This window comes from Arachis hypogaea, chromosome 19, assembly GCF_003086295.3.
Source record: "Arachis hypogaea cultivar Tifrunner chromosome 19, arahy.Tifrunner.gnm2.J5K5, whole genome shotgun sequence".
Classification (NCBI taxonomy): Eukaryota; Viridiplantae; Streptophyta; class Magnoliopsida; order Fabales; family Fabaceae; genus Arachis; species Arachis hypogaea.
The window spans coordinates 155,835,531-155,849,149 of record NC_092054.1 but is presented as its reverse complement, the minus strand read 5'-3'; the positions used below and the strand labels follow the sequence as shown (position 1 = coordinate 155,849,149).

The following is a 13,619-nucleotide window of genomic DNA, read 5'->3' as shown; positions in this document are numbered from 1 at the left end:
ACAATTTCTGAATATTTTATTGAACAATTAAAACGAATTAATTTCGTGTAATTAAAAGATTAAAAGGTTGAATATGTAAAGTTTTAAACTATTAATCGCAATAATTTTTAATATTTTTCAGCATCTATAATAGTTGCGTCAAAATCAAAGATTCCCTTAACAAATAATTGAAGGACGAAATAATAAAGAAATAGGTGCATAGAAATATGTTATTAGTTAACTGACCTGATTTTTAAAACGATTCAAACTTCCTTTTTTTTTTATTATTAAAAATAGGAATACTTGAACTTACAATTTTTTAAATGAATACAAAAAAATTATACCATTTAAATTATAATTCGTTAATAATAAAATTATTTTTTTTATGTCGAAATAGTTATTATTTTTATTTTCATATCTGTTGAAAAATATATTATATTTAGAGGAGAGGTCAAATTAAAAGAGTTGATCCTGATCCACTTCTGCTTAAAGCATCTGCTTCCAAGCATAGCAGCTCCATTTTATGAACGCGCGTTGTTGGATGAGTACCCACTTCAGAGGGCCCCCGGGCACGTTTAAAGTGGCACAAATATTCGTAACAGTAATTGGAAAATGCTTCATTTAACTATTGGCTGGCCCGACCAGTGCCAACTATATTGTCACATGTCTCCCTTATTAAATATTTAAATATATTGTAGAAAGCAAGCCTTGGTTGACCAATTCCAGTGCAATTTTAGGTGGAGAGGTTGTCGCATTGGTCCACGATGAAGTTTCATGAGGTTACGCATGAACCTGGAGTCACAGAAGAAGGGTCGGTTTTGTTCTTCAGTTCCTTTAGAATTTGTACGTCACCCTAATGTGTCTTTAATTCAACAGTGGATATCACTCCCAAACCTGAAATTATCAGAAATAGATGGAAGTGGAACTGTGGGAAACTGAGACCATTTTTGTGAAATTTGTGTTGTTTGTTACCGGAAGTGTGTGTGTTTTTTTTGGGTCTTTCTAGGACTGTATTGTGTGTTACCAATTAAGATTAGAGGTAGGGGCGTGCATGATCCGACTCGACTCGAAGACTCGGTTCAGTCCCGAACATTTTAGAGACTATTTTGGTGTGATTTTATCGGTTTAGGATCGAATAAGGGTCTCTAAAATAGACTCGGTCATTATTTCGGGTCTGGTCTGGGTCATGGCTCGGGTCACCCGAAGTCGGCCCGATGGCCCGATCATCATACACAATTAATATTTTGTGTTATTAGTGATGGATGATAGTTATTCCTATGTGAAATTTAAGTATTGTAAACCTTAATATTTTGTGTTATTAGTTATTATAAGACTATGAGTTAATATTTTATGTTTAAAATGCATAAGATTTTAGACTAATGCATAATATTGTGTTATTTGTATTGATTTAAATATTTGGTGTTATTAGATAATATTAGTATTGATTATGGTTATACTTTAATTTTAGAGAAGAGTTGGTTCTTGTTATATTTTTCTAAGTGAATTTTACCATGTCTGTTGGGAATAAGGAGTATGACCACAATCCAATCAATCATGTGTCAAATAATTTGTTATTGTTATTATATTAAAATGTTAATATAATAAGGTCCTTGATTAAATTTAGAGATTTATCATTGTGATAGTGATCATAATATTGAGAGATAAATCTTTTATAATTTAATCTAAATTGTTCTTGGTCATAGGATTATTAAAAAGGACATTAATAATCTGAAAAGATCAATATATATATAATGGTCTTCATTGGATGAAGATTAATAGATCTCATTTATTAAATTATATATATAGATGGTGCATATAGAGATATAACCATTGAACTGACTCACTTTGAGAATTCCTAATGGTTATAATTACCGCATATTTGTCAATAGGATATTTTCAAGATGAACATAGTAATAGAGTTTCCTTTGACCTGCGACTGTCATAGTAATTAACAATGTATTTATTATACTTTGATTCCGGACACCTAATACCCTAGGGTGCTAGTTGAATGGATATTGGGTATGATTTAAATACTTGTAGAATTAATGATTAGTCAATAAGGAATCCGTCAACTCTCGGTAAAGAGTTTGAGCTCTATGATTATAATGACTGAGATGAATAAAACCTTGGCCAAGGGGATTGAATGAATGAAGAAATGAGTTTCTTATGTCATTCACAGTTCATTATAATAATGGTAACAAGTTAGAGTTTGACAATTAAACCATACTCTAAAGGTTAACCAAGAGCTGGAAAGATGGAAGGAATTATACTTTGTTCTTCTGAGGTTCTTAGTAAAAATATATTATTTCATACTATCGGGTCGTTGAGGAGTGTTGCTAGACGCCAACCTTGATTAGTAAATTTAGTATGACTAATTTACTACCCGCTTAGTATTGAACCTATGGGGTCACACACTAACGAGTGTTCTAATCTTTGCTGTAGAATTATTTAATTATTAATTTGATTTGATCAAATAAATAATTATATTAATTCAAATGGAATATTATTATATTTTTTGCTAGCACCAAGAATATAATAATAGTATGATAATTGAGAATATTAAATGAGATTTGAGAATAATTAGTTATTCTATTTCTAAATTTGGATGAGATCCTAACTGATTCTTTTTCAAATTGAGTTATGATATAATTCATAAATTTGAAGGATTCAGATTTAGAATTTTAAGATATGATTTAAATTTGAATTGAGATTCAAATTTAAAATCAGTAACAAATCTCATACTATATATATGTATGCCAAGAGTAGAGGAATTACAGATGAGAAAAACGGATGAGAGAATAACAAGAGTTTTATTTCTTTACCTCTACACACATAAGTGTATGTGAGCCTAATTCTTGGAGAAGAATTTTATGGCATGCAAAGAGTTGCAAGAGGTTTCTCAATTTAGATCAGATGTCCATTGGTCAAGGAGTTGACAGCAAATGTTGGTCTCGGTGTGGATACGCATAGCGCCTTCGTACCATCGAAGGAGAAAGTGATTTTTACTAAAGCGTCTAAAGGTATTTAGATCTGATCTACTATATATTTATTATTGGAATAAAGTTTAAGCACAAAATAGATCTTTAGGATTACCTTTTTTTCTTCCGCTGCGTGTTATGAACACATAGTAATCCTTCAATGTCAAATAATGGTTGGAGTCTTTGAAAATTTGGATATTTTCACATGCTAGCTTATACGAATGTATCAAGATAATGTAATGTTAACGGTCCGATTTTCACCCGGTTTTTATCCGATATAATCGTGGCCTGAAAGTGTATAGATTTCATCGGGTCTAGGGCCGGATTAGGATCTAATAAATAGGCCCGGTATATATTTTAGGTCGAATCTAGGTCACATTAAACCCGGTTTCACCCGACCTATACATACCCCTAATTAGAGGATTTTTTTCCTTTAATCAAGAATTTGGTTTGCAAAGTATAAGAAATGAGTGTGAAAATGAGATGGTAAAAAAATGATAATAATATACTTAATTTGGTAAAAGCTTTTACTTTTTAAAAGTTATAGCATTTATATTTTATAAATTAAATTAAAAATAACTTTTAATAAGTACAAGTAACAACAAGTATGTTTAATAAAATAATTTTTAAAATTTAAAAATATTATAATAGATATTAATATAAGAATTAATCAGATTTTTAATTTTAATAAGTACAAGTCAATTTTTAAAAGCTCATCCTTAGACGCTTTTAGGGGTGAAGAGAGGCCACCACAAACCAAACTTTGATGGCCAGACCTGTTATGTAGTTAATTGGCTTGGACTTGACCTGACTTGACCTATAGACTTTTTTTTAAAATATTAAGTCTGGTCTGTTATTCAACTTAGCTTGAAGCCTATTAAAAGACTTGATAAATTTTTTTTTACAAAAATAAAAATATTTATATGTAATATATCATATTTAATATTTATAAGAATTTTAAACTTTAAAGTATTTAAAATATACAAAAATATTTTTTATTTTTTATACTAGGTTGAGAATGGTATTTTTTTATATTATGAATTGTTGGGGTGTTATTCTCAAATGTAGCACTAATTAATTCAGGATACAAAAATTGGACCCTCCAGTTTGTGAGAGGTACTGAAATCAAACCATTCGATTTAACGAGTACAGAAATCAGACCTACCGATTTCTATTTCAAAAAAATAAAAAATTTAAAGTACATAAATTGGACCCAATAATTTATGTGTCTTTCACATTTTTAAAAAACACTCAAAATTACTATATTAAAGAATATTACTCAGTTTTCATACGTTCAAAAAAAAATTAGCCATTATTTATGTATTTAATTATGTTTTAACAGGTTCAGACAGGCCAATAAAATTAATTAATGAATCTGAACTTGATCTATTAACATATTAAAGTTTTTATTTTTTACAAAAACTTGAATTTGTACCTATTTTATATTAGCCTAAGCTGCATATTCTTAATAGGTCATTTAGCCTATTTTTATTCTTAAATATTTTTAAAAACATCTTTAACTTTTAAAAGTATCCAATAATTTTTGAAAGCCACAAATATAAATACAAAAATATTTTAATTTATCAAATAAAAAAAATCTTATATTTTTAAAAAGTATAAACACTTTTTTAAATAATTTTACCAATTTAAAAGCACTTTGAAAAACTTTACCAATTCAAGCCAACCCTTCAAGTGTAGCATCAATTAGTAAAGTGGTGAAAATGCTTGAAGGAAGAACTGCGTTGTTGCAAGTGCCACCTAAACCATTTTGGTTTTCTCTTTCCACATCTCCCTGAATTTTGAAAACATTATAGTTTTATTTGCAAGTGCCACTTAAATCAAAATTTTTAAATAATTGTGCAAATCATTAATAAAGATAAAAAAAAGAATGAGAGATATAAGATTATATAAAAGAAGATAAAAAAAAATATGTATAAAGTGACTATTAATTTATATAATAAATATAAATAAAAGTAAAAATAAAAAAAATTAAATTTTATTTTATTTATCAATTTATATTTATTAAAAAAATAATATTATAATAAAAAACATAGAACAATTTAAATAAAAAAAAAGAGATTAAAAATACTATTAAATACTATCAAAGAAGAATAAAAATTAATGTGATGATAGATGTAAGAACCGCAATTAATTAAATTGCTTAATTAAAATAAATTAATTGTCCAAAATAGATTCCAAAAATTTAGAATGTTAATTAGAAAATTTAAATATGATATTTGGACTCAATAGATTTTTCTGAGTTGGAAAATATAATTTTTTTCGGAAAATTACGTAAAAATGCGTACTGATAAATTAACCGGTAGTACCAGCTTAAATCTGTTCGGTACTAAACGAAAATGATAAAAACAGTAGAAAAGATTAAGAAAATAATTAGAATTAAAAACTGGCATAAATTTTAAAGGTTTTGCCCAAAATTGGGCCAAACGGGTCAAAAATGTTAATGGGTTGGACCGGACCCAAGTTGGGCCCAAGCTCAACATATATAAGTTCATTAATGAGCTCATTTCAGCCTCATTCTTCATCAAATACCACACACACCAGCAGCTGAAGTGAGGAGAGAGGTGAGAGCTTTTCCTCTATTGTCACTATTCACATACAACTTCCGGTGGCCATATCTCGAGCTACGATGCTCCGATTCGCGTGTCGTCAGCGGCTATGCGAAACTCTCGCTGAACCCGTTAGTTCTATCTAACTTTTGTAGGTAAGATTTTGAAATTTTCTCTCCTCTCCTCTGCCCTAAGAAATTCGAAAATATGGGTGTTGGTTTTGAGTGAATTTTTGTGTTTTGATTGATTAGGTGGTATCTAAGGTTGGACTATTGGTGGTTTGTGCCCTAAACACCATCCAAGAAGGTAAGAAAACTCTTTACTTTGTGAAATTATAATTTTGGTGAACCCTAGGTATTGATCTATGGTAAATTATGTATGTCTAGTTTGGAATATTAATTGTTGATGCTTGTTGGAGTTGATTGGTGGCTTGTTTGAGTTTAGAAAGCTTGTGGAAGCTTGGTGTGGACTCAATTTGGTGTGTAACACATATTGGGAATCGGCCAAGGTATGATTTCGGTTTCCTCTATGTAATATATAATATTTCTGGATACTTAGACTAGTGGATTATAGGATAGGTTTGAATGGTTGATAGTGAATTATGATTATTGATGCCTGTGATGATTTTGATGAATTATGATGATGATTGTTGATAAAACACAATTTAAAGATACAAGGGCCAGAAAACCCCCATCGCCCAGTACAAATAGTAAAAGCCAAAATTTTGAAGAAAAAGCGAACATGCAAAATCACCAGGAACAAACAAATAAGCAAAAGAAGGAGTTCACATCAAATGGAGCAGCAGAAAACCAGATCACCACTACTAAGGGAATAGAAACGAAAAGAAAACGAAAGCACCAACCTGGAAAGGAGAAGAGCACGAAGACGTCTACAGCGGCAAGTGCGAATCCCTCCAAGAAAAACGCCCAAGCCTAGAAAAGAACTTCTTGATCACAAGGCACAGACAAAGAAAAAGAGGCGTCGAAAGAAAAGAGAAAGAACAGCAAAGTAAAAAGAAAAATGAAGAAGCCCCAAAGGTTTTTGAAGAGGCAAAGGAGGCAAAACTGAAATGGCAAAGAAAGGAATAAAGGCCCAATCAATGAGCCTTAAAAGCGCTCACAAAGACCCAAAGAAACTGTCGCGCTAACCTAGACCAGCATTTAATACGAACGATTCGTATTTCAAAAATTAAAAACCAATGACGCCTGACCTACCCAGGGTAGACCCGTCCGATGAAAGAATACTTGAGCACGACCTATAAAAGATCGAAACTCAAGCAGGGGCACTGTTCATACCCAGACCCAAGAACTAGGTCCAGGCCAGCAAGGGTTAAAAGGACCGACCTTCGAGGAGGGCCCTTCTACCCCCACCGACCTCTTTTAAAGAGGTCGGATATCAACAAATAAGCCCAATACAGCCAGGTCACCGTCCACCAAAAGGCGGTTACCAAAAAGATAAGATCCTACCAATGGATACAAGATAAGATAAAGACCCTCTTCCCAAAGGAGGTCATCATATTTGACAATAAATTTTGGATTGATTTGAGTGGATTTCATCATATAAACCCACATTTATTCATCTAAATAGCATACGTTTGTGTTTTCTCTCTAAATTGTGCCTAATTGTGAAAATATGCTATTTTGTGCTTATTTAATCAATTTTATTCCACTTTCATTCCATTCGATGCATTGATAGTTTTGATGAGTGATTTTAGGTATAATAGGTTGGAATGACTTGATAAGAGTGGAAGAGAAACACGCAATTGGGAGAAATTATGAAGAAATCAAAGGAAAAGCACACAGCCAAGTGTGCGTACACACAACACTCTGTGCGTACGCACAAGATGAAAATCAACATGTGTGCGTATGCATAGGAGGAAAATCAGCAAGTGTGCGTACGCACACATCTGTGTGTATGCACAGGTACCAGCGTGTGACTTCATTAAAAAGTCACGTGGCTCGCGAATTTGGGGGCTTTTTGGCCCATTTTTGAAGGCTTTGGAGCTTATAAAGGAGGGGCTAGCAACCATACGACATACCAACTCACAACATACAATATACAACACACTTAGGGTAGTTTAGGATAGTTTTAGGATTAGGTTTTCTCTCAATTTTAATTAGGGTTTGTAGAATCTTATAGTTTCAAGTTTTGATTTTGGATCCTAGCAATTTTCATTGTAAGTATTTCTTTAATTTTCTCTTTTATTGCACTACTTATTCTACACTTTCTTATATTTTAATTTCCTTGTCAATATATACATAGTTTTACAATTTTGAGTTCTGGTTCATGAATTTGATGTTTGATGGTTATTTTATGTTTGTTGAGTTGCCTTTGTTGATTTTGATCATTTGGTTGTTCATAGTTTTTATCATTTTCCCAATTTTTCCATATTTTATGATTATGCACACTAGGTATTTGATGAAATGTCAATTTTGATTATGGGGTAGATTTCCACCCCTTGCCTTGGAAAAATGAGTATATGGAACATTAGAGTCATAATGTCCAACATTTTTTTATAATTCTTGGTTTGTTAGTTGTAATTGTTTCCACTAACGCTAGCTTTTTACTTTGGTAATTAGTAAGTTAGCTAGAATTTGTGGATTAATAACAATTATGCTCACTTGACTTACTCTTCGATGTTAAAGGTTGACTATGTGAGATTAATCCATCATAATTATCATAGTTGTGGTTATGGCAAGGAAGGGATTCCATAACTCATCCCAAGTCAAGGTTCCATTTATGTTTTGAACCGCAATTTCATCATTTTATAGCATTACTTGTCTATATTACATACATAGTTCCTTTATTCCTTTATTAGTTTATTAATTGCAATTTTGAGTGTTCTTTAATTCCTTTAATTTGTTTACTTCAATCATTGAAAACGCCCCTTGATATTCACAACCAAAATTGTGTGCTTTTTATCACTAGTTCCTAGGGAGAATGACCCGAGGTTTAATTACTCTCAGTTATTTTAATTTGAAGTTAAACTTTGATGGTGGGAGTTGGTTGCCGGTTTGGTCTATACTTGCAACGGAAGTTATTTTAAGTGAAAAAATCCAAACCGATGCAAGTCCTATCCATCAATAACTCACGTTCTAATCTACTAAAAACCTGCTTAAAGCCCTTGCTAACTTAAGTATCGAAATCTCTTGCAGGTACCACCACCCAACCCCTTGGAAAGAGCTCGGATAGGCGGCACCTCAACACCACTAGGTCGGACATCGACCTTCAAAGAGGACCCGGACCTCACGTCCGACCCGAACCCAACGTTTCAGGTAACCCTCGGAATAACGGGCGAGAGGGAAAAAAAATCCCAAAAAACTGGTTTATGACCACAAATAAAAAAGAAAAAGAATCGTTAAAGATGAACCAAATTTTGGTTTGATCAATGCTACGTGTCGAACATTAATTGGTAGAAGTAACGTGTCTTTAAAAAAAGATATTTCTTGTATCTCTATCTAAGTGGCGCCCTTATGGGGTCTTTTGTATGTCTCAAACAGTTTCCTATTTTACTTGCACAGGAACGACAAGATGGGAGTCTTGTTGCTGTTAAGGTTTTCAATCTCATAACTCACAGGGATCTGCAGAGGAATTCGTCAACAAAGTTGCAAGCATTAGTTGGACATCTCATGTTAACATTGTTATTCTTGTGGGATTTTGTTTTCAAGGTTCCAAACGAGCTCTAATCTATGAATTTATGCCTAATGGATCCCTTGAAAAGTTCCTACGTGAGGAAAATTCAACTACAGTTGGTCGCCAATTGGATCCATTGCTCTATATGACATTGCAGTTGGTGTCGCACGTGGATTAAATTATTTGCATTGAGGCTGCAATACCAGGATCTTGCATTTCGATGTAAAACCTCATAACATACTACTCGACAAGAATTTTTGTCCAAAGATTTCAGATTTTGGACTCGCTAAGATATGTCCAAGAAAAGAGAGTATTGTTTTCATGTCGTGTGCAAGAGGAACTATTATGGATTTATTGCTCCAGATTTGTTTTCAAGGAATTTTTGTGGAATATCTCACAAGACAGATGTTTACAGTTATGGAATGATGGTTTTGGAAATGGTTGGAAAAAGAAACAATAAAAATGTGGAAGTTGATCGTTCAGTGAGTTGTATTTTCCACATTAGATTTACAAGCGACTTGAACTAGATGAAGAGTTTGAATTGTGGTGTATCAGAAAGGACAGCGATAGGGAAATAGTGAGAAAGTTGACATTGGTGAGCTTGTGGTGCATACAGACTAATCCTTCGTGCCGTCCGCAATGAGTAAGTGAAGGATTACCATGTGTTCATAACACGCAAGGGAAGAAAAGAAGGTAATCCTAAAGATCTATTTTGTGCTTAAATTTTATTCTAGAAATAATACATAGATAAGACCTAAATACCTTTAGACACTTTAGTAAAAATCACTTTTTCCTTCGATGGTATGAAGGCGCTATGCGTATCTACACCGAAACCAACCTTTGCTGTCAACTCCTTGACCAATGGACATCTGATCTAAATTGAGAAACCTCTTGCAACTCTTTGCATGCCATAAAATTCTTCTCCAAGAATCAGGCTCACATATGTCTATGTGTGTAGAGGTAAAGGAATAAAACCCTTGTGTTTTATTCTCATCTATTTCCTGTACTCTTGGCATACATATATATAGTATGAGATTTGTTACTGATTTTAAATTTGAATCTCAATTCAAATTTAAATCATATCTTGAAATTCTAAATCTGAATCCTTCAAATTTATGAATCATATCATAACTCAATTTGAAACAGAATCAGTTAGGATCTCATCCAAATTTAAAAATAGAATAACTAACTATTCTCAAATCTCATTTAATATTCTCAATTATCATACTATTATTATATTTTTGGTGCTAGCAAAGAATATAATAATATTCTATTTTCAATTAATATAATTATTTATTTGATCAAATCAAAATAATAATTAAATAATTCTATAGCAAAGATTAGAACACTCGTTAGTGTGTGACCCCATAGGTTCAATACTAAGCGGGTAGTAAATTAGTCCTACTAAATTTACTAATCAAGGTTGGCATCTATCAACACTCCTCAACGACCCGATAGTATGAAGTAATATATTTTTACTAAGAACCTTAGAAGAACAAAGTATAATTTCTTGCATCCTCCAGCTCTTGGTTAACCCTTAGCGTATGGTTTAATTGTCAAACTCTAACTTGTTACCATTATTATAATGAATTGTGAATGACTTAAGAAACTCATTTCTTCATTCATTCGATCCCCTTGGTCAAGGTTTCATTCATCTCAGTCATTATAATCATAGAACTCAAACTCTTTACCGAGAGTTGACGGATTCCTTATTGACAAATCATTAATTTTACAAGTATTTAAATCATACCCAATATCCATTCAACTAGCACCCTAGGATATTAGGTGTCCGGAATCAAAGTATAATAAGTACATTGTTAATTACTATGACAGTCACAGGTCAAAGGAAACTCTATTACTATGTTCATCTTGAGAATATCCTATTGACAAATATACGGTAATTATAACCATTAGGAATTTTCAAAGTGAGTCAATTCAATGGTCATATCTCTATATGCACCATCTATATATATAATTTAATAAATAAGATCTATTAATCTTCATCTAACGAAGACCATATATATATATATATATATATATATATATATATATATATATATTGATCCTTTCGGATTATTAGTGTCCTTTTTAATAATTATATGACTAAGAATAATGTAGATTAAATTATAAAAGATTTATCTCTCAATATTATGATCACTATCACAATGATAAATTTTTAAATTTAACCAAAGACCTTATTATATTAACATTTTAATATAATAACAATAACAAATTATTTAATACATGATTGATTGGATTGTGGCCATACTCCTTATTCCCAACATTAAGGTGGTAGAAATGCTTGAAGGAAGCTTGGAATCATTTGAATTGCCGCCTAGGCCCTTTTTCATTTCTTATCCAACATCTCCAATTCATTACTCAAGTCACACATCTAAAAGTTTGTAGAAATTATTTTACCTGCTCTAGTCTTATATCAGTAATAGTAGTTACTTGTGCAATTTAATCTATTTTTAATATATAAAAGTAAATACATAAGTATGTATCACATTGCTTTTGAGATATTACTTTTCTCCTACTAATGTCATGTCAGTAATATTGCTTACTTGGCACAACTTTAGAATCAACCATTCAATTCTTGTCAAATCAATTATTATTTCTAAATCAACAAAAAAATAAAATATACAAATAAAAAACTAAAAAATAGAATCCAATAAATTTGTAATCTCCAAATATATTGAATTCATATTTCTATATTTATTATATCTTACCGTTATAAACAATACAATAAATTTATAACCGTAACAATTAATTTATAAATTAAAAATTTAAAAAATAAAAATTATATTTTATTATTATAATTATGTTTATTATAATCATTTTAATTTTTGCCAATGAGTTATACTTCAAATGGCATAGTCTCCCATATTAGTCGCGAGTTCGAGTCTCTGTATCTTTGGTAAAAAAAAATTATTTTAATTTTTAGAAGTAACACTAGGTACAAAGAACTATTATTGTAGTTTTTACTTATTATTAAAAACAAATTCTATTTTATTTTACCAATATAAATTTTGAAAAGAATATTTAAAAACTAAAAAAAAAATTTATTAAAAGAGTATCAAAACGAAACCAAAAAATATATGATATTAGACATACATTTTCATCAGGGGCGGAGCTAGAAGAAATATTAGAGGGGAGCAAAAAATATTTACACAATAAAATAAGATTAAAATAAAATTTTAAGGGGCTAAACTAAAATTTACATATAATTTACATGTAAAAAATTAAAATTAGGGGCCATTGCCCCCCTTTGTTTGTACCTAGCACCGCCCCTGATTTTCATATTAGATACATTTGTAGTATATAAGATGCATCATGCATGCATGTTTACCTCAAAATACTAATTAACTATTTTTTTTTTTTACTAAAAATGTTTAACTTTTAGTTTTTGTTGCGTATATTTGTACACATAAGATGCATCATGCATGGATACAAATCTAAATATATAATTATTACAATAATTATGTTGACCGCAACTCCATAAGTTTAGGCCATTGACTACATCAATTGCATTGCCAACTTTAGAATAATTATTATTTGGCACAACTTTAGAATCAACTCAATTCTTGCCAAATTAACTATTATTTTTAAATCAACAAAAAAAAATATACAAATAAAAAACTAAAAAATAAAATCCAATAAATTTGTAACCTCCAAATACATTGAATTCATATTTCTATATTTATTATCTCTTACCGTTATAAATAATACAATAAATTTATAACCGCAACAATTAATTTTTATAAATAACGTAATAAACATCCATATTACAAATGTCATAATAATATTATTGATCATAATAAATTTTACGTTATAAGTTTTTAAATTCCATACCATTTAAACTACATATATAAATCTCTTATTACTATTCTTTCACATAACATCAAATTTAGCACAAAAAATTTATTTTCGAACTGCACATCTCAAACTTACTTAATAGAGTATCATTCGATTAGAAATCGAATAACTATCCAAGATCTAATGGCTATGCAATGAGAATCTGATGATCAGGTATGCCAAAAAAAAATCACAACATGTATCATACATTCATACTTACTCAAATACCATATACCTAATGATAACATAAATTGAATATTGGAATAGGAAAAGATCTTCACAATTTTAACAACTATAAATGAAATTGATGACAAATTAGGATGGAACTATATTAAATGTAAAAAGTGTCAGAAGAAAGCATATAAAAAAAAAGAAACAACTATATTTGTGGCACATGTAATCAAACACCACAATATCCAACAATAAGGTAATTCTATATACTTTTTATAATCTCATCTATCAAATTATTAGTTGCTAGCCCAATACTTATTTTAGGTTCAGAATTCAATTAAAGGTTTTAGATCAAAGTGTTACAATAACTTTTGCACTATTTGATGGCGACGCAAAAAAAACTTATTAGGTACAACTGCTTCAAATCTAATGACAT

General features: G+C 30.6%; 1 long non-coding RNA gene across 1 annotated transcript; it reads left to right on the top strand.

Moving 5' to 3' along the window:
• The first annotated feature begins 5,491 nt into the window (after positions 1-5,491).
• LOC140181863 (uncharacterized) lies at positions 5,492-6,373 on the top strand. The gene is made up of 3 exons (XR_011877480.1): positions 5,492-5,679; positions 5,776-5,830; positions 5,969-6,373. It is a non-coding gene; the product is annotated as an uncharacterized lncRNA (long non-coding RNA).
• Positions 6,374-13,619: the final 7,246 nt, after the last annotated feature.